The following is a 25,350-nucleotide window of genomic DNA, read 5'->3' on the forward strand; positions in this document are numbered from 1 at the left end:
TGCTTCCGAATACAGGTGGCTCCATACTGCCCATGCACAAAAGTGCGCTGGCATATTACGGAGCTGCCTATCTTTGGAAGTACTCAAGGACACTAGTGTTTCTGAGGGCTTCTGGTAGCAGCAAATGTGAACGGGGTACAGAGCTGGAACAACTCCCCAAGAGAGGAACAGGAGATAGACTTAGTTTGGACAATTCAGTGGAATATGCTACATAGTGTCACATAGCGCAAGCGATACCCATATGATGCAGGGATAAATACATCTGCGGAAGATGTCGGCGCTACATAAATACTAAATAATAATATTTTGCCTCACCAGGATTGCACTTTTATTTAGCTTTCCTGTAAGACAAGAACACACAGTCAGCTCTAGGGGAAGAGGGAAACAAAGGTGAATGAGGGAGGGCTGGTGCACACCGAGAGTGCTTCTGAGCGTTTTTCAAATCAACAGTGATTTGAAAAGCGCTTGGCTAATGTTACCCTATGTGGGTGTTCCCACAGCAGCGTTGTGATTTTTTCAAAATCGCAGGTATACTGCATGTAGCATGTTTTTGAGCAATTCATTCAAAAATCGCTCTGAAAATCACTTCACAAAATCACACTCACAAATTGCTAGCGATTGCTATTGTCATTTTGGCGTTGCACTAGCCCAGAGAGAGGAGTGGAGAAATTGAGAATAGCCTGAGATGGAGCAGAGAACTTATCTGTATTGAAGTCCCATATCACACAGGCTACTTGCCTGTAATCGGACTCCTGTCCCTGTCAGTCTCTCACACAAGTCAGAAAGAAGCCCTCCTGGAGTCTAGGGACTGTCAAAAACTTTTCAGCTTGTTATCCACACCTTATCCACACATGCAGTCATTATAACAATGGGGAGAGACCAGACAGATGTTTGCCCACAGAGTCCAGGCAAGCTCTGCATCATGCTGTGCATATTTACCAGCTTGCCTGCACTCTAATTTCATCATGTCTGACACTTCTGTGCTGTGGAGAGTCCAGGACTCCATAATCAACATTCTCTCACTGCAGGCTGCATCTTCTTGTGAGGGTTGTGAGGGAAGCTGGGCTGCCTCTCTCATTCTATTAGCTGGAGGGAGGCACCAGAATTAAGAAGGGAGGGAGAATGAGGCTGTTTATATTATGCGGGCTTCCCTGGCTGAATACACAGCTCAGTGCAGGGGGGAGGTTCCAGACACCCGGAATAGCCCCCTGAGTTCGCCAGTGCTGATGTGGCCATCTATGAATCCTGATTTGAATTCTATCGAACATCTATGAAAAGATCTATATGATGCAATTGAACAAAGGCACCCTTCAGACCTGACACAGCTGGAGCAGTAGAATGGGCCAAACTACCTGCTGATTGAAGCAGAAGCCTCATTGACTAATCACTTGCTTGTTGCAGTGACTCTAAAGCTACGTACTCACAACCCGACGGATCCAGCGACGTCCCCTTGACGATGGTCGTTAAGCGACGCCTCTTCCTGCTCGTGACATCACGCGGCTACACAATAAGCAAGCAAATGCGGTACTTTACGTGGTGGCAGCGGGAATCTTAAAGATCCAATCCGCCATATCCGTCACTTAACGATGCTCGATCGCCGTAGGGGGCAACATCGTTTAACATCCTTATGTTAAACGATGTTGTCGGGTAACACCACCTCAATTATTGCCGGGTGGGTTACAAAATATTAGGTTAATGGTACCATTGTTTTTGTCTATGCCATTTTCATCTGTTTAGAAAAGAATCTGCTTTTGTTTACTACGAAATAATGATGGATGCCAATTACTTTTGTCAGTTTTAAGTTATTTCAGAGAGTCTTCTTTTTTTGTGGAGGGGTACCATCAAAGTTGTCCTTATTTGTACTGTCTAGGGTCAGTACCTATTTCGTAAGGAGTTCAAGGCAAGACTCCCTAACACTTCAGGGTGGCCTCTTGAGCACATCCCAGTGGCTACAGCTCTTGAGCGCTTTGAGTCCGACAGGAGCGCTATACAAATGTTCGGATTATTATCTGGAAACACTGCTGCATTCTCTTGGCTTCAGCTGATTTAAGATGGACTAAAGCAAAGTGGGAAACTGACCTGGGTGTGAATGTTTGTGTTTCTGTTTTTTTGGAAATTAATAAACAAAAATGTTCAAAAAAAAAGAAAGTGTGATTCAAATTCCTTTTGGAAATCATGGATTTCAACCCTCCAAGCTATAGAGAAGACGGACCATGTGGCTTTATATCAATACATACTTCATAAAACAACATCTAGGATGATTTAGGAGTAAATGTGTGCACATGATATACTGTAGGTAGTTTTCATCTGGACATATATTCTGAACAACATATAGGGCTGGATTTCTGGAAAGGCCACCAAGGCCCATGCCTTGGGCAGCTGTAGCCCAAGGGGGCACCTGGACATGAAATAGGGGTTGTGTAACGATTGTGGAATTATCTCCGTGGTCAGCGCACAAGATGTGCGCTGACACTGCGGAAGTCCTCCACAAGCGTATAAAATGACAGAACCCAGCTTTGGTGCAATGCACCTGTAGAGGGGAATTCCCACTGGCAGATGGAGCTGTGGAGTGCAGAGGAACAAAGCCTCTGCACTACCACAGATGCCACATAGGAATTGTACGAGGGGAAGCAATACAGGGCAAGATAGCCCCCAGTGAAAGAGAATGAGCACAGAGACAGAATGTATGCATGTCCACCAATCTAGTCGCCACCCGGCGACGGTGAACACACAACAGCGGAAACCAAGTGGGAACTCAATCGCAAGAGTGGCGATTACCAACAGTGACACAAGACCGAGTAGAGACAGAGCACAAGTGTAGCGAGAAAGACACAGCAAACAACAATGATCAGAACGCCAAGGAAAATAAAAAACACACTCGCTAAGCGCGGTCGCCGCACGAAAAGCGCAACAGCGACAAAACACGCTAATGGCACGGTCTCCGCACGAAAAGTGCAACAGAGACAAAACGCGCCAACCCTAACTAACTAATGAAACACGAAAATGAATAGAGAATGCGAACGCTTGCTAAACGGTTACCTCACCGAGCCTACAGCAAGCGTTCGTTCCAGACAAGACAGACAGAAGGAGTAACCAGTAGCAACCGCAGCTCTGGCCTACACTCCCAGACAGAGTACAGAAGGAACCACCGCCACTACCGCTAGGGCGAATGCGATCCCAACAGACAAAACAAATTCCTGTCGACCGCCGCTAGCGACAAGACAATCGCAAAGGAAAGTGTAACGATCGGTGTAACACAGAGAGGGTCTGATTATTGGTGATCTGCAGTATCACCAAGAATACAGATATATACCTGATTATTGATGATCTGCAGTATCACCGACCATCAGATATATTACTAACCTCTGGACACCTGAGTGATATGAGTGTTTGGTGCAACAGTAATACTTTGAGAACAATATCAGGAGGACAGGTACAAAGGCAGTAAGGAATACTGCACTAGAGAATGAGTACCTTTCAGCAGCCTAAGAATCTCCCGCAGGGAGGAGTCAGACTGGGAGAGGAAAGGACCAGAGCGTGAGTGACACCAATAGGAGGATGTCACTGACTGATCTGTGAACTATCTCTTAACTGAGGAGATAGTTCTCAAGGTCGGACAAGCCAGGTCGGCAACACACGGACATACAAAGTACAAAGACAGGAGGCTGATTCGGTAATCCTAAGGCAAGCAGAGTTTGGCAACAGAGTATCAGATATAGCGAAGTACCGAATCAGTGAACAGAAGAGTGGTCAAGAAAGCAGTAAGTCATAACAGATAATAAACAATGCCTAGTCTTGGGTGTGAGCTCCGTGATCATCAACACCCTGGAACTAGTCTGAAGTATAACAGAATGGTAACACAAGTCCCTAATGTTGGGTGTGAGGTCCTTGATCATCAACACCCTGGAACTAGTCTGAAGTATAACACAATGGTAACACAAGTCCCTAATCTTGGGTGTGAGGTCCTTGATCATCAACACCCTGGAACTAGTCTGAAGTATAACAGAATGATAACACAAGTCCCTAATCTTGGGTGTGAGGTCCTTGATCATCAACACCCCGGAACTAGTCTGAAGTATAACAGAATGATAACACAGAATCTGACAATAAGGTCTGAGTGCTTCCATGTAGTGATCGCAACAGCAGACAACCAGTGAATGACCAGCACCTGGTATATATAGCACAGCGCTCCCCAGCGCCTCCCCTAAGTGCTGGACCAATGGGAACTGGTTGCATCGTCAGCTGACCGGCTTGGTCAGCTGACTCCCTTCTGGCTGTCATAAAATTTCAGCCTCTCAGCGCGCGCGCGCGTCCTTCTGAACCTGTGTGGACTATCAGTCCCAGCCACACCAGACATGTGTTGTGTACCACCCGCCGCGCTGGACGCGGAACCAGCCGCACCGCTATCAGAGCATGCGGCGGTTTCTCCGCGTTTAGCCATACTGGCAGATGTAGGCCCACGCGTGCAAACCGCCGCGTTGGATGCGGAATCAGCCGCCTTGTTCTGAGCACACGCGGCGGCTTTTCCGCGTTTTCTCACAGAAAGACAGAACGATTCGCTACCGCCAACTGCTGGCAACTGCGCAATCGCAAGAACAAGACACGACAGAATAGGCAGTACAAATATACACAATCCTGACTGCACTAAACAGGAATGCAAGGAGCACTCCCAAAGGGTATCTACTCTAAGCTAGCAATAATAACCAACAATGAGCAGAGGGCTGAGACTCCAGGCAAGTTAGCAGGAACAAACCATCATGACCAGCAGGGAATTCTGGGAGCAAAAGTTATTTATACTGCAAGCCATCAAAGGAAGCAGCTAAGCAATTTGCATGACAAGTGTATGCAAATTCCTCACCAGCAGAGCAACTCTGAAACTTACAGAGTGAAGACAGGTCTCTTTTCCAGAGACCTGCAGCACTCAGACCTAAACAATGGTCAAACAGCTGTCTGCCTATGCAGACAGCAGCGCGGATCATTACAGGTTGCTACATATGAAAGAGAAGGCTGCAAAAAGGGAGCAACACATGAAAAGGGAAGCTGATGTCCAAGAGAGCTGTGCATGAAAGGGAGTGTCTGCAGTACATGGATGATACACATGGAAGAGGGGGTGGCACATGAAATGGGAGGGGCGCTGTGCACTTGGAAGGGGAGCCCCAATATACACATTTGCATAATTTGTTATTTGTATGTCATTGACCATTCCTACTTGTTTTAATTAAATATAGAATTTACATGATGTGTAAATCATTGCATCCTGTTTTAATTAATATTGTATACAGCAACCAAGATTATTATTTTGTTGTGCAAATGGGGTTGTACTAAAAGACAGGTGAACATGGTCACATGAAAATAACTGCACAATACCCTAACAGATATCCAGACCCTCTAGATCAGAGTTCCCCAACCCTATCCTCAAGGCCCACCAACAGTACATGTTTTGCAGAAAACCACAAACATGCACAGGTGGGGTAATTAGTGTCTCAGCAGAGCTGATTAACTACCTCTGTGGATGTATACAAAACATGCACTGTTGGTGGGCCCTGAGGACAGGGTTGGGGAACACCGCTCTAGATGAGAGTTTACTAGAATACAGAGTTTGTATAATTAACCACTTTCGGACCAGCGGTCTCCGGGCACCTAAGGACCAGAGACCGCTGGTCCAATCCCGATTGGATTCCCGACGAATCGCTGCACCTTACCGCCGCAACCGCCGTCATCGCCGCTCGCCGGGACCCCCAGGATAGAGACTCTTCCGTCTCTATGACGGAAGAGTCATGTGAGCGGGTCAGGAGCCGCTCTCATTGGCTCCTGACCCTGTTTTCCCATGTAAGCCAATGGGAGCAGCTTACATGAAAGACAGGGCCAGGAGCCAATGAAAACGGCTCCTGCCCGGCTCACAGTGCTCTGCCATCATAGAGGTGGCAGAGCATGCGAATTTCTGCAGGTTGAACGCGACGGGAGCAACAGGAATGGCGGGGGCATGCGGTCAATGGGATGTAGAAGATACGTTCAGTCAGGACCGCAGCGCCCCCTGCCCGTCGTAGATTTGTACTGCGTCGGGCCGGAATCGGTTAACCACTTCCTCTCCCCCCGGGACGAGTATCTATGTCCCTGCCAAATCACTCTTCTCCTTGCAGGGACGTAGATACTTGTCCCTTGCCGGCTCGCACTCCCACTCACTCCTGTGTTCATTCCCGCTCTCGTTCTTGTTGCCGATTGTTAGAGGAGAGATGAATGAATGGGAACCGAGTTCCCATTCATTGATCTAAGTCCCTGTGTGAATGATTGCTGGCATCAGTGAGATGCACAAACACAGATACTTACACGTCCATGCATTACTTCCTGTTTACGTACTAATAGTATGCACAGGAAGTTATGTGTGAGGAAATCTTGTGGCCAAATAGTAACTTTACACCTACACACTTATAAATATAACTTATTACACTTATTAATATAACAAGACCTATATTTACATTTAAAATAAACCCCTTAGCTCCCACACTCTGCAAAAGTTACACAAATCAAACTTTTGTAAAGAAAAAAATATACAATTTAAAAAAATACATAGTTACCTTAGGGACTGAACTTTTTTAATATGTATGTCAAGAGGTTATATTACTGTTACTTTTTAAATTATGGGCTTGTAATTAGTGATAGACGCAAAACTTAAAAAAAAAATTCATCTTTATTTCCAAATAAAATATTGGCACCATACATTGTACTACGGAAATATTTTGCAACGTTGCAATAACCGGGACAAATGGGCAAATAAAATGTGTGGGTTTTAATTACGGTAGCATTTCTAATTTTAAAACTATAATGGAAAAAACTATAATGGACAAAAACTGAGAAAAAAATGTTTTTGTTTTTTTTTTAATTTCTTGTTATTACCATTAAAATTCATTTAGAATAAAATAATTCTTAGCAAAAAAAAAAACTTAACTTAGCAAAAATCATTTCAGTGTGATACGTACTAATAAAGTTATTGGCAGATGAATGGACACAGCGCTGAAAGGTGAAAATTGCTCTGGTTCTTAAAGCGGAATATAACCCTGCATTTCAACTTTGCTCTAAAATATTATTTACAGCATATTATATGCAAAAAGCATTTTTTTTTACTAGACCAGCATTGGAAGGGTTAAACACAGAGGTTTAAAGTTCCGTGGAGAGATATGCAGAAGTTCAGATTGTTACATTCTATTTAGTTATATGTATCTATTGATAAATGTTACACACTCTTTGGCTGTCCTCCAAGCACCTTCTCAGTCAGAGAGATGAGTCACATTCAACACTTAGATACATTTATGTAAACAAAATGTATCTATTTCAGCTTCGGATGCGTCTGCAGAAATCTCCAGGAACTTTAAAGCCCTGTGTAACCCTTCCAATGCTGGTCTAGTAAAAAAAAAATGCTGGTTGCATATAATATACTGTAAATAATGTTTTAGAGCAAAGTTGAAATGCAGGGTTATATTCCGCTTTAAAGACCACCTCCAGCCAAAAAAAAAGCTTTGAATGACAATACATATATGTAGTCTATGCACTGTGTAGAGTTAGATGAACATATAAAGCTTACATCTAGTACATGATAGTGGATAGAACAGACTCACATTTATATCTATAGCAGCACTTCCTTCTTTATCCTAATGCTGAAGCTTTGTGTCCTCCCCTCCAGCCTGGTTAACTCCCCTGCTGTCTGCCTGGATCAAATTACTTCTCTTTTCACAGCGTGTAACAGAGAGGAGACACAGGAGAACTGCTGTAGCCACTATTAGAATGTCTGTTTGCTATAATTCTTATTTCAGGTGTATGTCTGTCTGCCTAGATTAGATCACATGGACATGGGGGGTGGAGCTATGACATAAATCCCCCAGCATCCTTTGCACCTATGGTCTGGAAAGATTATTCGGATTATTATAATTCGGATTATTTAAAAAAATGCCAGGGCCCAATTTCACACTGGGGGCGGGAATTTCGAGACCATATGTGGAATATGGACCCTGGGGGTGAGAAAATCACAGTTTATCATGTGTGATTTTATATATCTTGGCAACTTATTAGGTTTAAAGCAAACTGTAATTTATAATTTAGGTACTCTTTAAGGGGAAAAAAAACATCCTGTAATTACAACTGACAGAAATTGATGCCTAGCTTTGCAGTTGAATATTTCAACTTGGTAATGACATTCTCAGCATTACTTCTGGACACTTGCGGTTCATTTTGCTTTTAAAATCTCAAAAAATCAAACCTTCCATATTGGAAATCCATGCTTCAGACATGGTTCGTACTGATTTCAAAAGGTGGTAGCTTAGCAGAATTCCAAGAGTTAAAAAAGAAAATCTATTATTCTTCCTTCCTCATCCAAAGTATACAGGAACGGAGTTTAGAAAAAAACACATATCTGAAAACACTTTTTTCAGGCTATGAAGACTATAGTCACATGGTTGAACAGACTGGAGCACACCAGTCCAAGCCATGCCCCCTCCAATAAGGTATTGCAGGAGACAAAGTAACAAGGCTTGCTGTGCAGCCTCCTACCTTCTGTGTAGAAGAGGGAGAAAGAGAGAAATACTTTACTCCTGGCATTCTGTAATGTAGACACTATAAATTACAGAAAACCTTTGCAGCCAAAATTATGTTATTTTATCAATGGTAGTTCTATTCTTTTCAAATTGTATTTCTTGCATAGCCTGTCCCATTTCAACATGTGACTGGACCCTGAAAACAGATATCCTTATTATAAAAGTATTATTATTATTGCTCTTTCACATAGTGTATACATTCATAACACTTACTGTCTCCCAGAGGAGCTCACAATCTAACACATTGTCTTGTGTTCCTATACCAATTGTAATCTGGGACAAATTTTTAAAGGGGTGGTGGTGATGGTGGGGGGAGTTGATAAGTTAACTTATCTGTATGTTTTTGGGATGTAATAGGGGAGAACATACACACTCCGAAGCATGAAATACTTATAGAGAAACCGAGATGAGAGGAATTTGGAAGCTGACATGTTTATTTCCTTTTAAACAATGCACATTCCCTGGCTGTCCTGCTGACCCACTGCCTCTAACACTTTAAGTCATAGACCCTGAACAAACATGCAGATCAGATGTCTGACAAATCTGACAAGATTAGCTGCATGCTTCAGGTGTGTGATTTAGACCCTACTGATTGGAAAGATCAGCAGGGCTCTCAGGCAACTGGTATTGTTTAAAATGCAATAAATATTGCAGGCCCCATCAGTCTCAGGTTCCTTTTAATTGAAAAGGAAGACTCCATTTATTGCTGAAAATATTCTGCAAGTATTTTTGAAGTGTAATAATGACAACCATCTTTGGTAATAATGATCATACAGTATCTGAAAACAGCCAGATCAGAGTGACCCACAAATCATTCTGCTAGGAACTCACCTGGAGGTTTCCGCAATGCAACCGCTCCTGCCGAGAGTCGCGTCGGGTCCTCCACTGCCGCATGTCGGCGGCCCTCGTCCGCTGGCGATGCGCGCATTGCGTATCGCTCTGCGCATACTGGTGGGCGGATGTCTTGCTCCTCTCGGCCGCAGTATGGTCTGAGGCGGCGATAGAGGTGGTGTCAGCTGACAAGATAGTCAGCTGACACTAAGCCAGGGCTTTGTTTTATAATAATGATAATCTGAACATTTGTGTGGGCGCTTTTCTCCTGTTGAACTCTTTACTGAGTGGATACTGACCCTAGCCGGGATTCTCCCACATGGTCTTCCATGTCGAAGGCGGTGCCCTTAACCAGTATGCTACTGTGTTTTGTCAGCTGATATCCGACACACAGCCAGGATGTTTTGCTGGTCAGCTGACCTGTAGCCAGCTGACATGTATTGCTACCTGTGTCATCTGATCTCTCTGTCAGCTGACACTTGAAAGGGATTAAAGCCTGTGTGTGATTGGCTGCTGTGTGCATGTGGCCAGCCACTAATTGGTTGCATGAAGTATTTAAACCTGCTGAGTGCTTTCTGTCATTGCCCGTGATAGCTTTGGCTGTGTGCGTTTTCTGGGTGCGATTATATTGTTGTTGGATATTCTGTGTACCGACTCTGCCTGGAAATTGACCACTCTCTGTCTGCCGCCTGCCTCGATTATTTGCCTGGAATTGACTACTAATTAATCTCTGCCTGGACTGACCTTAGATTGCCTGACTCTGATATAGCCTGCTCCTTGTGTACCTCGATACTTCTGATCTTATGTGTATGACCTCGGATTGTTACTGGACTTAAGCTTGTCTCCTGTAGGGTCTTGGTGAGTTATTAGTTCACTCTATGTCCAGCTCCTATACCTTGCACCTACAAGGCCTGGGTGTAACCGAAGTTGGGCAAGTGTTATTTCCTCAAATCCTGTTCAAGCGGGGACGCGCCACACAGGGTGAAGAAGGTGGGGATAGATTGGGGCATAGGAGATGAGCTGTGAGCTGGTATCTCTGCAGGCCTGACACATTCATTGTGTTTTATGTAAACCAAATGTTGAAAGTCCGTTTTATCAATCCACTAATAATCTTAAGTCCAAAAGTCACATACAGGCTCATGGTAATGTCTTGGTGTATATGGTCAAGTTGCTAGCAAGGATCAAGGTCAGCCTAGCCATAGTTCTGTAATTGCAACTCAAGTGAAATGAACAGTAGATGCACTTATATGAAGAGGCAACACAATTTGGGATTGTGTTATGACATCATTAGGCAGCAACTAGGAATTACTGATGGTGTTACCTGTTTTTCACTTCATAATATACTGCATAGTCCTGGATATCAACTGAGCGCCAAAACGGAGAAAGAATCTCAATAATCCTGAATAATCAAAGAACGAGTGCAATACTGATCTCTTAAAAAATAAAGGGACTGTGCCCCTAGGCAATGGGTGCAAAAATCTTGTTGTGAGACAATCTTGTTGTGAGCCAATGGTAAAAAATAAAACTGGAAGACCTGTCACCACGACATCTATGTCTAGAAACAGATCCACTGATATCCTGAAATGTATCCGATTTTATAGCATACAGAAAGAAGATCCACTGAGAAGCTGGCAAGCAAAGTAGCCTATGACAGAAGCAGACATGCAGCAACTGCAAGATGCTAGTTTACTCTGCCCACAATAATCATGACATCATTTGAAACCAAAATGGCTTAGGGTGCATACACACATGCAATTTTTTACCACCTCTATGTAGTATGACAGCTTACCTACACAATTCGTTCATAATATTTGAAATGTTGTTGTGAGGGATAGCGGACCCGCTGCCAGCAGGCATGAGGCAGCGGGCTCCGCTTCCCGGACTCCCACCGCCGGGGTCCCACCGAGCGGGGCTGTGCGGTCGGCGGAGTCCGTATGCTCGGCGGACTCCGCCGTGCAGTTGCCTCCTATGGGGTCTCCTTCACCGGCACTTACTGGGCGCTTGGCGCACACGCGCGCGAGGAGACAGGAACGTTATCGTTCCCGAAGAGGAGTCAGCTGACCAGGCTGGTGAGCTGACTCCAGCAGGGCCAGGGATTGGCTGGGCGGCTGGGGGACGCTGCTAGAGCGTTCCCCAGCATAAAAGGAGCTGTCTGTCAGTTGCTCCTTGTCTGCTGTCGTGAATACACTTCTGTGTTAGCGCTCAGACCTTAGTGCAGTGCCCTGGTGTTGATACTAAGGATTTCACACCTTAGCTTAGGATTGTTATTGTATATTGATCTGTGTTTTGACTCTGGCTATCCCTGACTACTCTATCTCTTGCTGATCTTGTACCTTTGCCTATCTGATCCTTGTTGCCGACCTCTGCCTGTCTAACGATTACTCTTCTGCCTTCCGCTCCTGTACTGCCGCCGACATCTCTGTTGCCAAACCCTTGCCTGTCTGACCTTTCTCCCTTCAGTGGAACGTCTCCCACTGGAGGGTTATCTCTGAGGCTTGCCTCTCTGAGACGCATGCCCCAAGCAGACGATTACTGCTGGGGGTCGAGATTCCTCACTCAGCCTGGTTAGAGGATCTCACTCACGGGGTTCCCATTCAGAGGTAACCACACCTCTGAGGAATTACCGTGTGGTGGACATTTCCACACTATCTGATATATTACTGTCTTTATTGTGTTCTTTTGCTGGTGTCCAGAGGTTAGCAATATATCGGATTATCGGTGATACTGCAGATCATCAATAATCGGGTATATATCTGCATTCTTGGTGATACTGCAGATCGCCAATGATCAGATTCTCTCTGCGTGCTGACATCGATCATACCAGGCTTAAAACTAGGTTCTTTTTCTAGGATTCAGAAAATAACATGCTCAGGAGTTAAATATTGTGTTTTCTGTCATAAACTACAGTTTGATAAACGGCATTTACACCATACATCACAATGTATTATTCCAACTGGACCCTGGTTCTGAAGATTTGCTGGTAAAATATATTGATAGAAAAAAGGTTAAGATGGCCACATACATATCAAGAGCATACTGTTTCTGTTTATCATCAAAACCCCAGAATCAAACCACAAATCTGGCAGTATGAATTGATATGCCCCAATGCGGCCTTAACTGCAGCAGAAATCTGCTTGTATTTGATAGAACAACTGCTATTCATATTGAACAACGTGTGATGGTTGTACCATTTGACTTAAACCTCAAAATCTATTGAAAATGATTAATCTTTTATAGGGAAAGTATATTTCATGCAGGTTCAAGTAAAATGACATGCATTTTATCAGGTAATCTGGTCACCTTTACAGCCAAGCAACTGCTACTAAATTCAGGATTCAGGAATTCCCAGTAAGCATTATTTAAATTACAGACACCTTTGCAGAAAGTTACATCATATGTGGAACGGAGTTCATCTGCCCCCAGTACTCTGTCTCTGTGCAGAGATACTGTAAACAAATATTCTATGTTTACACAAACTAAACAGTACGTAGTCACCGGAAGTAAGAATTTTATTCTACATGCTTAAAGCAAACCTGAAGTGACAATAAACTTATGGTATAATGAATTGTATGTGTATAACAGCTAAGAAACAGAACATTAGAAGATTAGTAGCAAAGAAAATAGTCTCATATCGTTTTCCAGTACAGTAAGAGTTAAAAAACTTCACTTGTTATCTACGCAAAAGAACTTCTCTGAGCTATTTCACCCACTGGGTCAAATACAGTCCAGTTTTCTGAATCACTTAAACAGCCAAGAAACAGTAAGAGACAGTTTTACGGTTTTACTGCGGAAAAGTTAAAAGAGTCATTATTTCTGCTTAGTTTCATAGCTTAAAAGACAGAGTGTGGTTTCTAAACTGCAAATATAACAGAATGATGCAATGTTATACAAAAACGATATAACTGAAAATAAAAATACGAGATTCTTTTCTTTGCTACTAATGTTCTGTTAAATATCCATAGTACACATAAAATTCATTATATCAACTTTTTTTGCTTTAGGTTTGTTTTAATGAAATGCTATGTGTCTCAGGCAAGATCACAGGTGACATAGATACAAACAATCCTCCAAGGATTATGTTACAGCAGGTCTGAGAATGGGCTAAAATAATGAACCTGGTATGCATGTCTCAGATCAACTTACTTCCTCTTCAAATGAGCCTTGTCTTCATCTTCCTTTACAATGAACACCTGCTACAAGTATCTTGCATCAGCCCAATACTATCCATACATTCTTTTCACTGAGTGAGTGGAGTGGTGCAAGGTTTTGTTTTTTTAGGATAAAGTGAATAGCGATAAGTCAACTGTTTTCTTGCCATGTATCAAATTTTAAAGGCTTTTTTTGCTGTCCATTTTTTTTTTTGCACTAATTGTTATAGCATCATTCTTTGTTTGCATAGCTCCAGAAGAGACAGGACATCACAAAAATGTCACCATCAGGGAAAGCCAACAACCAGGGCTATAAAAAAAAAGTGGGTGTTTTGTAAGCTACCGACTCATATAGTATAATCAAACTCAAGTTTGATTATCATTTTGAAAATGACATTTTTTTTAGATATGGATTGAGTTTGTCCCTACCTATTTTTATGTGACAGAGGTCCAAGCTATAAAACACATCAACATTTTTTCTACAACTCATTAGAGTTAAAATGAGGTCACATATACATCATTTGATAACAACCTGGATGCACAGCAATTCATTATTCAAGGTGTGCCTATGGCTTTTTGCAGATAGTTCAGGTAGGGGCTGGTTAGGGCTAGGAGAAGTTGAGGGGTGGTTAGGGATATGCATAGAAAGTGGAGGTTTTAGGTGAGGGTTAGGGTCATGGGCGTCCACACGTCTGGCAAAATGGGGCATGCGCACTCCCCTGGCCAGCTGCTGACCCCCCCCCCCCCCCGCCAGCCACCCAAACCCGGAAGTGCCACCCTGGCAACGGAAAGAGAAAAAGGGAGCATGTGGACAGCGGTGGAGAAGGGGGGAAGTCTCCCCCCCTTCCCTAACCTTTGGGGCTCCCTCTCTCTCTCGCTCACCCCTTTAGGATGAAGTAATGTGGGCGGCAGCGGCGGGACACTTACGCTATTAGCAGGCGCGCGAGTGACTCTCTCTCCGTGAGCCGCTGCGCTGGTCTGGACTAGACCAGAGCAGTGGCGCACAGATACAGAGAGTCACCCGCGCCTGCTAATAGAGTAATAGAGTGAGGGAAGGGGGCAGGGGGGGGGACTTTGTGGGTGAATGGAGAAGGAGACTGGGCCAGCCAGTGGAGGATTGAAAACATCCCCAGGGAAGCATAAATGCTTTTATTTTATTTTTTGTCTCAGATGCACTTTATAACTGAAAAATCGCAAATACCTTCTGATTTAAGAAGGCAACATTTCATTAGCTTTTCTTTTTAATAAAAGGGCTTTTTGGTCTCTTTTTTGCCTTTTATACATTCCTGCTGGTTCTAGGTCATCATGTGCTGCCTCGGCATTCCAGTGTATCAGAGATGAGGGTTGGAATCATTTGTCACCTAGCAGAAGTTTTTTTTAGTCTAGTGCAGATTTGCGGAATCATGTTATATCCCCAATGCAGATGCTATGAAGATGCTATAAAAAATCAGGAGATGCCTTAGTAAATCAGGCCGTTTATGCCTCCAAAAGCAAATCTAACATTTTGTCAAGGGATGTTTTCATGAATCAAGTTGTGTAGTAAAACTACCGTCAATCATATATAGTTTTTTTACTTGATTACTGAACTGAAACCACTGCACTCCCAATGCTAAATCACTGGATCCCCAGCAGCTGGTAGGTTAAATGTACTACTGGGTATCCCAGATGACATCATCATACATGAACAGATCTGGACAATTATGTCACCTAGGATTCTTAGCAGTCAAGGTTCCTGCAATTTAAAATAACAAACTGATAAGGCACACGTGCAGGTGAAAACAGGGCTTTATGTATGATAAGATTAGATTAGATTGTGAGCCCCTCTGAGGGACAGTTAAGCGACAAGACAAAATATACTCTGTACAGCACTGCGTAAGATGTCGGCGCTATATACAGTAAGTACTAAATAATGATAATAAAGAAGAGTTGAGCGGGAAACAGGAAAATATCCAATGACCATAGACTATGCTGAACAGGCGAAGTGAGTTAAATGCTGAACAAATTAGTAAACGCTGCAAAAAAGTTAAACTGTATCTAAGATAAAAATGCCCCTTAGTACCTAAACCACAAACCCCCCCAACCCCGCCCTGTGAAAAGGAGAAATGGTTTACATGTCAAACATTACACATCCACTGGTTATTATTAATTATTTATATAGTGCCAACATCTTCTGCAGTGCTTTTACATAGTGTATGTAGTCATGTCAATAACTGGTTTTCCAATCTAATGCAGCTTTTCTCAACCTTTTTACCCTGGAGGAACCCTGCAAATAACTTTTGGATCTCAAGGAACCCCTGCAAACTATTTTTTTTTTTCATCTTGAGGAAGCCTTGCATTTATTTTTCAGGAAGCATGGTCTATAAAAGATGGCATGACTGTTTATTTCGCTACCCCCTATTACATTATACTGTCTCCTTATCCTAATGCTTCTTATTAATGTGATCATTATTATCCTGACCGCCAATTAAGTGTTTCTTTTTACAGTACTCACTATTATAATGTGCTCTTCCCACAATCGGGGGAAAATGCCAAGGAACCCCTGCAGAGTGCTCAAGGAGCCCTGGGGTTCCAGGGAACCCTGGTTGAGAAAGCCTGATCTAATGTCTACCATAGTCAGTCATGTCTTACTCTATGTTCCCGTTGTAGTCTATAATCAATTAACCTATTTGTATTTTTTGGGGGGTATGGCAGTGTGCACTAATCCAAACTGTCCTGCAGGTTTATATTTATGCTCTATTTTACAGTGAATGGGGAAATATTGTTAGAGCAAATATTCAGAATAAATACTATTGGGTCAATGAATGTTTAGTCTTTCATTATTTTAACTTTTGCTGTAATCTGTACACTCTGTTCCTTGTACTAGGACAGATAGGAACGCTGCAACTTACTGCGTGCTGTGTCAATATTGGAGAATAGCGCAATTCCTGAATTAAGGACACTAAACTGTAAACTCTTCTGTGGAAAGAATGTTGTGGCATGATGTGGCTACTGACATATTCTACATAATTTCAGTGGTGTATCAATATAAGAAAAAAGAAATACATTGCATAGAATACTGCAAGCACATGCTTGAGCACAGTGTCCCTCCGTCTAAAATGCTTTTGGGCTTGTGCACATGGACTTTTGAGCTCAAATCACTTTCAGTTTACATGCAGTTTGTAGCCTAAATCTACTGTAGCTGTATACTAGCAGTTGAGAAACTGACCTGTAGTCAAGCTCATAGTAAACTACAGGGAAATGTAACTCAAAGGATTATGCCCACTGGCTCTTAGTAAGGCAGCAGTGTCATAAGAAAGGCCTGAGTTTATAAAATATGTTTATGTTAAGTCTAAAAAAATGTACAAATCATCAGCAAGATCTGTTGTATTACATATGATCATTTAATTACTTTAGAAGCCAAAAGTTGGTAAAACAAACAGTTGTGTGCTGGGCCATACCACAGCTACTGGTCTAACTTGCACTTGAAGACAAAGGTAGTCAGGTCAATTCAGCAAATGTCTGTGGTGCCTTTAACCACTAGGGGACGACGTCACACCAATGGGCATGGCCGTGGCAGCAGCCCCAGCGGTGATCGTCGTTAGGAGACTCTTAGACGGCGAAACCGATGTCTATTTACTGTGTACAGCACTGCAATCCATGGCAGCGCTGTACTGGGGACAGCCGTGTGACACAGTGGTCCCCCTGGGCGGCAGGGAAGCGATCCGCTGTCATAGCCTGAAGCCTATGACAGCCAATCGCACTGATTGGCTGGCTGTGGGAGGGAGGGGAGATTAGAAAAATAATAAAAAATAATTTTAAAAATGTTTATTTATTTAAAAAATAGAATCAATATTTATAAACAAAAGCAAACATCCTGGGAGCGATCAGAGCCCACCAACAGAAATCTCTGTTGGTGGGCAGAAAAGGGGGTGGGGAGGGAATCACTTGTGTGCTGAATTCTATAGCCCTGCAGCGAGGCCTTAAAGCTGCAGTCAAAAATGGCGTGGTCACTAGGGGGATTTAAGCCCGTGGTCCTCAAGTGGCTAATATCTGTTTCATAGATTGTAAGCCTCTGGCAGGGCCCTCCTCCCTAATGTATCCAGCTTGATTATGCAATCTTACTCACAATCACCCCTCTCGTGGACTAGAACAGTCTCTATTTTAACCTATGACACTGTATTGTTATCTAATCAATTGCATGGTTTTGTTGTGAGTTTCCTGTATGTTCTACCTTGTATGTTAACCCATTTATCTATTGTGCATCGCTGAGTAATATGTTGGCGCTTTATAAATACAATAAATAATAATAATAACAATAACAATAATATGATTTTTTAAGAATGTTTCTGCTTTTACGTTATTTCCAAATACAAAAAGATTTAGGCACCACAATAAAAATGTAAATGAATTAGCACCTAACTATACACATAAATTAATACATCTGAATAATTTCAGTGTAAATTAACATTTATTACATTTCCAAGTGATTTATCAGAACTTGTGGCTTAGGAGCTGAGTTACAATCTGCACACCGCAGGCATTACTAATAAACAGCAGAACTTGGCTCTTGTCGTGTAAAACTAACTTCTGCAGATCTTTTTTTTATTATTATTTTTATTTATAAACTAAACAAAAGATACATCGTCATTGCATTCCCAAGCGAAGGGCTCACCATACCCCTCAGCAGCGAGAAGTATGGCCCTGAAAAGGAGCAGTGACATAGCCTTCTCTTTCCTCCATGGCACTGTGGCCACTGCTGGGTTTCACTGTCAAAGACAACTGAAGCAAGAGGCTTCCATATTTATTTCCTTATAAGCAATGCCAGTTTCCTGGCTATCTTGCTGATCCTCTGCCTCTAATACTTTTCAGAATCAGAATTAGAATCTTTATTATCGCCAAGCACGACTGGGTCGTGCCTGGAATTGGTCTTGGCACGTACAGGGTACTGATACAGGATATAGATTCAGATACAGGACAAGTCAAGCAGTCAGAACATAGTTACAACACAAAAAACACAAAAATTCAGCTTGAGCTAGGGCGCCGTCTATCCACGTGCAGAGTGCCTCAGTACAGACATAGTGTTGTGGTGTGGGGATGGGCAGTTATGTGGAGAGAGTTCAGAAGGTTGACAGCCGAGGGAAAGAAACTGTTTTTATGCCTTGAGGTCTTGGTGAAGATGGACCGGAACCGGAGCCTCCGGCTCGAGGGTAGCTGACTAAAGAAGCGATGGCCTGGGTGTGAGGGGTCGCTGGTGATCTTTGATGCTCTGGAGTACAGCCTGGAGTGGTAAAGGAGGTCCAGTGAGGGAAGGGATCTCCCAATGATTCTCTCCGCTGATCTGATGACCCTCTGCAGTTTGAGTCTGTCGCTGGCAGAGGAGCTGGCATACCAAACCAGGATGGAAGAGCATAGGACAGATTCAATTGTAGCAGAGTAGACGTTTGTCAGAAGTTTTTGAGCCATACCAAACTTTTTTAGTTGGCGGAGAAAGAAAAGTCGCTGTTGGGCTTTCCTCTGTGTGGAGGCAGTGTTGGCCTTCCACCTCAGGTCATTGGAGATGGTTGTGCCCAGAAGGCGGACGCTGGGGACTCTTTCCACCTCCTTGCCATCGATGCAGATTGGAGGCGAGGTGGAGGCACATCTCCTGAAATCAACAATCATCTCCACAGTTTTCGCTGTGTTTAGGACCAATCCGTTCTCTCTGCACCAGTGACAGACACCTTTGACCTGGTGGCTGTACTCCTTCTCATCGTTATTGGTGATGAGACCGACAATCATCGTGTCGTCAGCGAATTTTTTTACTTTTACAGAGTCTGTCGTGGATTTGCAGTTGTTCGTATATAGAGAGAACAGAAACGGCGACAGGACGCAGCCTTGTGGGGCTCCTGCGTTGGTGATCCTAGGTTGTGAGGAGATAGTGCCCAGCCTAACAACCTGGGACCTGTTGGAGAGGAAGTCCGTGATCCACAGTCGTAGGGTGGGGTGGACTCCTATCGCGGCAAGATTGTCTTGCAGTATTCTGGGGCTGATGGTATTGAATGCAGAGCTGAAGTCCAGTAGGAGGATCCTGGCGTAGGAGTCTGGTCTGTCCAGGTGTTCATAGATGAGCTCCAAGCAGATGTTAATGGCATCCAGTGTTGCCAACCGCACGTAAATTTACGGGCAGCCCGTAAATTTTGATGCAAATTAAGCTGCCCGTGAATTGCGTAAGGAATTAAGCAGCGTCCGTAAGGCTCTGTTGCAGGAGGACAGCAGCGCGGTGGAGGAAGAGCTGTGAGCCTCCCTCCCTCGCTATCCCCTCCTGAACTAGTGCTGACTGAGTGGCTGGACTTACCTTCCGTCTCGCTCCAAGCGCCGGAAGTTCTCCTACTCTGGTCTGGACCAGACCAGAGTAGCGGCAAATCATCCAGCGCCTGCGACAAGACGCAGCAGGTAAGTTCCGCTCGCTGCCAGCCACACAGTCAGCACTATTCAGGAGGGGATAGCGAGGGAGGGAGAGCACTAAGGTGAGGGAAGGGGGGGGGGAATATTGATGCCACAGCTCTCCCTCCACTGCGCTGCTGTCTTCCTGCTGGGGGCACATAAAACCCTATTGTGGGCACATATACTTGGCACATATAACCCTGACTACATATACTGGGGACATATACCTGCCTACATTTACTGGGGACATATACACCTGCCTACATATACTGGGCACATATACTTCTGGCTACATATACTGGGCACATATACTCCTGGCTACATATACTGGGCACATATACCTCTGACTACATATACTGGGGACATATACCTGCCTACATATACTGGGGACATATACACCTGCCTACATATAGTGGGCACATATACCTCTGGCTACATATACTGGACACATATACCCCTGACTACATATACTGGGCACATATACCCCTGGCTACATATACTGGGCACATATACATCTGGCTACATATACTGGGCGCATATACCCCTGCCTACATATACTGGGCACATATACCCCTGCCTACATATACTGGGCACATATACCTCTGGTTACATATACTGGGCACATATATCCCTGCCTGCATAAACTGGGGACATATACCTCTGGCTACATATACTGGGGACATATACCCCTGCCTACATATACTGGGCACATATACCCCTGGCTACATATACTGGGGACATATACCTCTGGCTACATATACTGGGCACATATATCTGCTGGCTACATATACTGAGGACACTGGCTGTTTGCATTATGTGCATTTACTGGTGAAAAGCTGTCTCTTATGTGCATTTACTGGTGAAAAGCTGTCTCTTATTATGTGCATTTACTGGGGAAAAGCTGTCTCTTATGTGCATTTACTGGGGAAAAGCTGTCTCTTATTATGTGCATTTACCGGTGAAAAGCTGTCTCTTATTATGTGCATTTACTGGTGAAAGGCTGTCTCTTATGTGCATTTACTGGTGAAACGCTGTCTCTTATGTGCATTTACTGGTGAAACGCTGTCTCTTATGTGCATTTAGTGGGGAAACGCTGTCTCTCATTATGTACATTTACTTGCCATGCCCCATTTCGTCGCGAATTTCCTCGAACATGTTGCCCCCTACCCATTTGACTGCCCCCCCATATGTGCCAATCTAGAACCGGCCCTGTACCCCTGCCTACATATACCCCTGGCTACCTGTTCTGGGGACATCTCTCCCCCTGGCTACCTGTTCTGGGGACATCTCAACCCCTGGCCACCTATTCTGGGGACACCTATAGACCTGGGGCTACCTATTTTTGGGGAACCACTGCTGTCAGATTAAATGTATTTTGGGGAACTGCTGCCAGATTATGTGTATGTTGGGGGAATCGCTGCTGCCAGATTACATCTATTTTTTGGGAACCACTGCCATATTATCTGTATTTTGGAAGAACCTCTGCAAGATTACGTGGATTTTTGGTGAAATGCTGTAAGATTACATATATTTTTGGGGAAGGGGGGGAAACACTATGGCAGAGCTCAAACTTCCCTGGCAGACCTTTTACAGCAATACTAAAATCATGTATATTTGGCCCCACCCATGACCACGCCCACATTCTGTTTCATGACCACGCCCATTTTTTTCGGCGGGGATTTTGGCAGTAAAAAAAATCTTTTGTCAGTAAATTTTTAGGTATTTGTCAGTAGAAAATAACGTGAAAGGTTGGCAACACTGATGGCATCATCAGTGGACCTGTTTGCTCTGTACGCGAACTGGTGTGGATCTAGCAGTCTCTCTGTGGAGTGCTTAACCACCTGAGCGGTCTGGACGAGCTGAGCTCGTCCAACACCGCCGGAGGTCGCCGCTCAGGCCCTGCTGGGCCGATTTTAATCAAATAAAAAGCAGCACACGCAGCCGGCACTTTGCCAGCCGCGTGTGCTGCCTGATCGCCGCCGCTCTGCGGCGATTCGCCGCGAGCAGCGGCGAAAGAGGGTCCCCCCAGCCGCCTGAGCCCAGCGTAGCCGGAACAAAAAGTTCCGGCCAGCGCTAAGGGCTGGATCGGAGGCGGCTGACGTCAGGACGTCGGCTGACGTCGATGACGTCACTCCGCTCGTCGCTATGGCGACGATATAAGCAAAACAAGGAAGGCCGCTTATTGCGGCCTTCCTTGTTTATTCTGGGCGCCGGAGGCGATCGGAAGATCGCCTCCGGAGCGCCCTCTAGTGGGCTTTCATGCAGCCAACTTTCAGTTGGCTGCATGAAATAGTTTTTTTTTTATTCAAAAAAAACCCTCCCGCAGCCACCCTGGCGATATAATCAGAACGCCAGGGTGGTTGGGAGCTTTCATGATCATGGAGGTAAGTGCCACGGGCCTGAAGTTGTTAAGGTCGAGGATTCCCTGCTTTTTGGGGACAGGGATAAAGGCGGACCTCTTGAAGCACGCGGGTACTTTGCCTCCCTGGAGGGACCTCGTGAAGATGGAAGAGAGGGTGGGAGCAAGCTGACGAGAGCAAGTTCTCAGGCAGGCTGGTGACACTCCGTCCGGGCCATAGGCTTTCCTAGCATTTAGTCTTAGCAAGTGTTTCAGCACATCCGTCTCACCCACTGATGGTGGGAGCGAGTTTGGGCCCAGGGCGTCAATGTTAGAGGGTTGTGCAGGCGGCGGTGGGAGTCCTGCAGGTGCTGGCTGGTTCTCAAATCTGCAGTAGAAGTCGCTGAGACTCTCTGTAAGCTCATAGCTGGGTGTAGCATGCTGAGGGGGAGGCTTGTAGTTGATGACAGCCTTAAGCCCTTTCCATACAGCTCGTGAGTCATTTGAGGAGAGGTTCTGTTCCACCTTTTCCGCGTAGCACTCCCTTGCGGACCTCAGTTCCCTGTTTAGGTCGTTTCTTGCCCTCTTGTAGTCCTCCTAGTTGCCGGACTTGTGTGCCACTTCTTTGCTGCGTCGCAGTTGTCGTAGTCTTTTCGAGAACCACAATTTATCGTTTGGATATAGACTGGGGTGTTGTTACCGAGTTCTCTCTTGTCGCTGATGAGTCTCAGTTCATCCAGCTTGTTAGGGAGAGAGCGGACGTTTGCTAGGAGGACCGCGGGGATGGATGACCGCAGGCCTCTTCTCTTCAGCCTCGCCCGAACACCTGATCGACAGCCCCTGCGGCGATGGTTAGTGCGAGGCCAGGACGTGGAAGCGGTGATTTCTTGGGCTTGGTTCCAAACAGAGTTGGTTAGGAGCCTGTCCTCTGGGTGTAGGGCTGAGACATGTTCCCATTTGAGTAGCTGTGCTCTGGAGTAGGTGGTACGAGGAGGGTGGAGTAGCGTTGGAGGCATGGATGGTAGCCCAGCACAGTGCGACATGGATTGTTCACCAGTATAGTATTAGTGCACACAGAATTGCGCTAAACAGGCTGTCTGTTAGACATAGATGTAGAAACAACATGTGCGATAACAGTCCCTCCGCCATGTGACACAGATGTAAAAGGCGAGTGCAATAACAGTCTATTTGCAGGGTGACACAGATGTAAGAGGCATGTGCAGTAACAGTCCATCAGCAGTGCGACACAGATGTAAAGGGCCTGTGCAATAAACAGTTCATCCACAGTGCGACACAGATGTAAGGGGCATGTGCAATAACAGTCCATCAGCAGCAGTGTGACACAGATGTAAGGGGCATGTGCAATAACAGTCCATCCGCCGTGCGACACAGATGTAAGGGGCATGTGCAATAAAAGTCCATCAGCATTGCTACACAGATGTAAGGGGCATGTGCAGTAACAGTCCATTAGCAGTGTAACACAGATGTAAGGGGCATGTGCAGTAACAGTCCATCAGCAGTGCGACACAGATGTAAGGGGCATGTGCAATAACAGTCCATCCGCAGTGTGACACAGATGTAGGGGGCATGTGCAATAACAGTCCATCAGCAGTGTGACACAGATGTAGAGGCGAGTGCAATATAGTCCCCCAAATGAGCGCCGTACAGTTCCCCAAATGAGCAGTGCAGTACAGTCCACCTCATGAACAGTGCGATACAGTTTCACCACATGAGCAGTACAATACAGCAGTGCGATAGAGTTCACCACATGGGCAGTGCAATACAGCCTGCCACATGCGCAGTGCAAAAACAGTCTATACCAGAGATCATAAGGGCTGCAGAGGGCATAGACAACTGCACAGTACAAATGGCCAGAAATAAGTATTCTTACAGTTATGATGCAGGCCTGAGCAGGAAGCAAGGTAGCAGGCAGGCAGATGAGCCACAAGCAGGCAAGATGCTAAGGCAAAGAGACAGCGGCTGTATATGATGCAGATGTAAGGCAAGGGTGCATAAGTGGCCAGACTTTAGCCTTAAGGGCCCTGCAGTAGTGCTCTCACCTGAAGTGTGCTTGGCTTGAGCGGCTGGGCAGCTGGCGAAGAGGAATCGGGCGGTGGATTTCAGCGTTGTGGGTGGCCGCTCCGGGCTGGCAGATGTCTTGGTGCTTCCGACTTGGTGGAAAGGGCCCTGTGGTGGGGAGAGCTGCAGTCTGTGACGCTGGAGGGGCGAGCTCTGAGTAGATGGCCGTGGGGGCACTACGGCATGTGGAGAGCACGTGGGATGCGGCTGTTCCATGCAGAGCAGAGTGGAGGCCGGTTGCCGGGGGAAACAGTCCAGGAGGCTGTGGCAATCAAGGGCTGCTGTCTCCAGAGGCGGACCTGCGAAAGGAGAAGCCCTCGCGGCAGCAGTGAGTCTGTCGGACGCTCGATGGCAACGTGGGTGGCCCAGCCATGCCCGGGGCAGCAGCGTGAGTGAATCCCGGCCCCTCCGAAGATGTCCGCTGGTGGAGCACTGGTAGCGTGGAGTGGGTGTCGGCTGCCGCAGGAGGTTCGGCGGTGGTTGCCTGGAGCTCGGCTGCTGGTGGGAGCCTGAGTCCGGAGGGCTGCCGGGACTGGTCGCAGCCGTAGACCCGGAACAAGCATGCAGCAGATCAGGTGTTTCTGACATTATTATCAGATCTGACAAGATTAGCTGCATGCTTGTTTCTGGTATGAATCAGACACTACTGCAGCCAAAGTGATCAGCAGGGCTGCTAGGCTACTGATATTGTTTAAAAAGTACTAAATATGACAGTCTCCATATACTTCTCGCTTCAGTTGTCAGTTAAAGGAACTTTCTTTATTTGAGGTGTCCTGAGACATAGCATGTAAAATTAAACAGCTCTGATGCTATGATCAAATAGAAACCCAACAAGCTGCAAATCTCTTCCCATTTATTAATAAAACCCGTGAAGTAGTTAATTGAAATGGTGGTTGTTATTATACAGCCAGGCACCAGGACCAAATGCATACATTTGTATACACTGCCAGTGCTCATATAAACACCA

This window comes from Hyperolius riggenbachi, chromosome 2 (assembly GCF_040937935.1).
Source record: "Hyperolius riggenbachi isolate aHypRig1 chromosome 2, aHypRig1.pri, whole genome shotgun sequence".
In the NCBI taxonomy this organism is placed as follows: Eukaryota; Metazoa; Chordata; class Amphibia; order Anura; family Hyperoliidae; genus Hyperolius; species Hyperolius riggenbachi.